General features: G+C 45.6%; 1 non-coding gene across 1 annotated transcript; it reads right to left on the reverse strand.

Moving 5' to 3' along the window:
- Window positions 1–864: 864 nt before the first annotated feature.
- On the reverse strand, window positions 865–3,785 carry LOC102738237 (uncharacterized). The gene is made up of 3 exons (XR_014141876.1): window positions 3,629–3,785; window positions 2,281–2,515; window positions 865–1,031 (listed from the first exon to the last, which is right to left on the reverse strand). It is a non-coding gene; the product is annotated as an uncharacterized LOC102738237 (transcript).
- Between the last annotated feature and the right edge of the window lie 524 nt (window positions 3,786–4,309).

Raw genomic sequence — 4,309 nt, forward strand, 5'->3', positions numbered from 1 at the left:
AAAAAAAAAAACACCACCTCAGAGGGCTGCTGGAGGACCTCATAAAGACCCTAAGAGCGTCTAGTACATGGTGCATGCGCAACAAATGACAGCCATCGCTACAATGGTTGTGCTCTCGACAAGTGACACTAAAGAGTCCTCAGGGTGTGTCTCTAGTAACCCAGGCTGACAGAATTCGAGAGCGGGCCGGCTCCATGCAACCCCGGCTTCCCTTTTACTGAGTGGTGTCAGTACCCAGCTGGACACGCCAACCTGCCTGTGCTCACCACCAGCCCCCCATCAGCATGAGGCTTATTATTAGAAAAATGGGATTCCTTAACAAGGCTAAAATTCTACCAAAAACTTCAAAATGAAAGCTCAAACACTTCTGGTCTTGGAATAATCTGTGAACTCCTTCCAAAGCTTCTGATAATTAAAATGTCTGAATACTTGGGGGGCCTGGGTGGCTCAGTCAGTTGAGCGTCTGACTCTTGGTTTCGGCTCAGGTTGTGATCTCAGGGTCGTGAGATTGAGCCCCACATCGAGCTCCTCGCTCAGCGGAAAGTCTGCTGGATATTCTCTCCCTCTTCTTCACCTTCTACCCCTGCCCCTGCTCTATCTAAAATAAATAAATAAATATTTTTTAAAAAGTCTGAATACTTGGAATATAATATTGCTTTGCAGCTTGACCTGTAATTGTTTTTAAAGGAGACCCTCCTCTGGTAAACCTAGAAAAGCATAGCTGATCGTACATAGAAGGACATCACGACTCTCCACGAGGGACTCAGATGCCACACCCAGAAATACAGAGCCAGTGACGCTGGGACTGAGAGGGACATCCCCAGCTATGGCAATCGGGAACATTTACTCTGAGTAACTACGAACAGGACCAGGGTCCACAGCTCACAGACAGCACGTCCGCACATGGGTGCCAGTTCTCACTTTGCCCTTGTGGGTCTCCTGGAGCCACTGGCGAAGCCGGATCAGGCAGCTCTCCTGTAGCGGGGTCAAGTCACCCAGGTATCTCTTGATGTAGTCCGCATCTAGTTTGTCTGGAATATAAGTTACATGACATTTACACAAAGAACGCTGGAACGTGAAGGCTTCCAAAGTCATCCTGCTCAGTAAAGTTAAGTGTGGTCCCCAAGTCACAGAACTCAATGACACCCCAGGGACAGCAGAGCTAAGCTGGCCCCCTGGAGACCCTCAGTGATAGTCTGTAAGAGCTAATCACTGACCAAGCCCCAGGCCAGGCTACTGATTCAGTTATATTCCCTGATCACCCTGTGGTCAACTCTATTTGCAAAGTCTTAATACCAGTCACGACAGAAGAAAATCTGTAACAGCTACTGAGAGACTATTTTAATTCAAACTTATATAAAGAGGACCTACATGACATAAGACTGAAATAAAACAAGCATGTGGACTTAAACCTATTCTGAATAGAGCTACTGTACTCAAGAATATAAGAAATCTTCTTCTTCAGGACGCGGTACCATAAATACAGCAAACATTCACGAGATGGAAAAATAAAACGTGTCCCCAAACCAATCAAAACACCTGTCCCCTGCTGCCTCCTGCACGGCAAATGGATGGCGCAGTTCAGCTGCAGAGAAGAAAGCGTGGAGAGAGAGAGCAGCCCTTGAAGAAAACTTGTGAGTGGCAGAACTTTCTCGTGTGGTTTTACAATGGGCATCGCTCTGAGAAATAAAGAGGTGTGTGTGTGCACGTGCGCGTTTAACACACATGAAAGGCAGCAGAGCACAGCGGCCACGTGCAGACCCTGGCGCCAGCCGCCCAGCTCCATCCCAGCGCCACCACCTGCCCTTGTGACTCCAGGCAACTTACTCAGCTGCTCTGGGCCTCAGTTCACTCATACATGAAATGAGGGTAATAAGCACTTCGCACCAAGAAGGAACCACTGTTAAGTGAGTAAATAAATACTCATTAAGTGCTTACAACAGGGCCTAGCACAGAGTGAGTACAAAGTGTTTGATGGTGACACAACTGTGTTAAGACGATTACTTGCTACCTTTCATTCACTAAAGACGCCTTCAATTAAAATAAATTAAACACATTTCCTGGTTTCAAGAAAAGAATAACTTGATATAACCCTTCCTGCCCATTAAAAAAAACTAAGTGCTTCCTCATTCTAAGAAAAAAATAAAATGTGGAAAAGGGACAGTAACAAAATTATGTCCACATGTCCTCAGGACACAAGAATGGATGGAGGAAGCAGAGGGGAAAGGACTCCATGGAGGCCCCAGCCGTGCTTGTGGGACGACCCTCTTTCCGACCCACCGTCAGGGGTCCCCGCCACGGGCTCGGGTGGCCCGCTGGGGCTGCTGAGGGCCTCACTGCCCAGCCCCTCCGCCTGGGCAGCATCTGGAACCACAAGAGCCAAGGATGCTGCCTGTTTCTTGCACAATGAGGAGGTCTCTGAGGACGGAGCAATGGAAGGCGGAGTCCAGCGGGGCACAAACGTTATGCCTTCTTCTTCCAACTGACGAAGATAGTATTCAATTATTTCTTTTCCCTTTAAAATGAAACCAATTTTAAGGTTAGTATATATTCAACATTCAAATTATTCATCTCCCACAGGTCTTTAAAACACTAATAAAAAGTTAATTGCTACAGAATAAATCTATGAAAAAGTGAAATGCCTTTGTGTTTTTGTTTTTCATAATTATTTTACACTTGATCTTAGCCAAAAGGCCGAGAAGTGATTTTCATAATTATTTTACTTCCTCTTCTCCAATGGTCTAGGAAATAATATCTAAAGAGATGGAATTTTTTTTATAACTAATTAAAAGCACCGATGCATCACACTTGTACTCAATTAATGCCTTGTGTCTCAATCCAAATTTTTTCTAACACCCTGAAAATAAAACAAGCCTTCAAAAAGCACTTAGAATCCAACATGGATACACTTCACAACCATATTCCACACCAACACTGAGCAGCAGTATAAAAATGAGAAGGAAAGTGTGGTGCCTGGGGGGGCACAGGCAGTTAAGCGTCCGATTCTTGATTTCAGCTCAGGTCATGATGTCAGGGTCGTGAGATGGAGCCCATCAGGCTTCGCACTCAGCAGGGAGTCTGCTTGAGATTCTCCTTCTCCCTCTGTGTCTTCCCACTGCGCTCATGCACTCTCTCTCCCCCCCCACCTCCCTCCCTCTCAAATAAATCTTTAAAAAAAAAAATGAGAAGGAAAGTTTTTCCACGGAAGGTAAACCTAATAATCCAAGGCCTGGGGATCCCCAAGAGATCCCCGGCAAGCACCTCCTCATGCAGCACCTCCTGCCCACAGACTGAGGTGGCAGCTGGGGGCGCTGTAAGCCAGCTGCTCCCGCCTCACCCCCCCACCCCCCAACCCTAATCTTCCAGTGATTCTAAGCAGAAGGCGTCATGGCCTGTGGCTACATGCTCCTCCTTACCTCCACCAGCCACCAGCATCATCTGAACCCGCATCCAACCCTATACCTCCCTGGAACACAGGCTTGGGGAAAAGCCAAAGTATTTCCTCGTCTTGAAATGGCTGGGCTGCCTGACTAGCCCATTTCCAGCCTCCTGAAAACACTGCCAGCACCTCGGAGCACCTCAGAGGCTCCTGCCTCCCCGTTTCCATAAAATCCCAAACTGGACTCACTTTTTTAATGTTGCTGGTATATTGTTTCATTGCAATTTTTTCCACTGTACTTTCAAAACCAAAGAAAGATTTAATATCTAAACTTGCAGACTGTTCAAAACAAGTCCAATCTTCATTTTCAGGGTGAACCTGTAGATAAATGAGAAGTCATTCCCATTAACTATGCTGACAACTGACAAGGTCATTTGCTCATCAAGTGGTAACCAAAAGAAAACATTTTATTTGACTAATAACATTATCATGAAAGCACCAGATGGAAAAATTACACAGAGAGGTTTAAAATCATGAAAAGACCTAAATCATATTTCTAAAATAGTCTAAAAAAAAAAATTCTAAAAATGACTGTGAAAAGGAGAGCTTCATTTTCATTCTTGGTTCATTTGTTCATCACATTTATTGAGCAGTGTTCTCCATCATAAACAAAACGAAGATCCCTGCCTCATGAAGCTTACAGTCTGAAGGGGGAGAATGGCAATTAGCCATAAACATAAGAGGTAAGAAATTCTGTCGTTGTTGGAAGACAAGTGCCAAGGGAGAAAGGAACGGTGGAACAGGTTAAAAGGACCAGGGTTGGGGGCGGGGGCGTGGCGGGGAGGAAGCAGAATTAAATAGGGTGTTCAAACTGGCTTCATCCAGAAGGGCAGAAATGAGCACAGACTGAAGGAGGTAAGGCAGGAGTCA

This window comes from Leptonychotes weddellii, unplaced genomic scaffold (assembly GCF_054177405.1).
Source record: "Leptonychotes weddellii isolate Sample4059 unplaced genomic scaffold, ASM5417740v2 HiC_scaffold_17021, whole genome shotgun sequence".
NCBI lineage: Eukaryota > Metazoa > Chordata > Mammalia > Carnivora > Phocidae > Leptonychotes > Leptonychotes weddellii.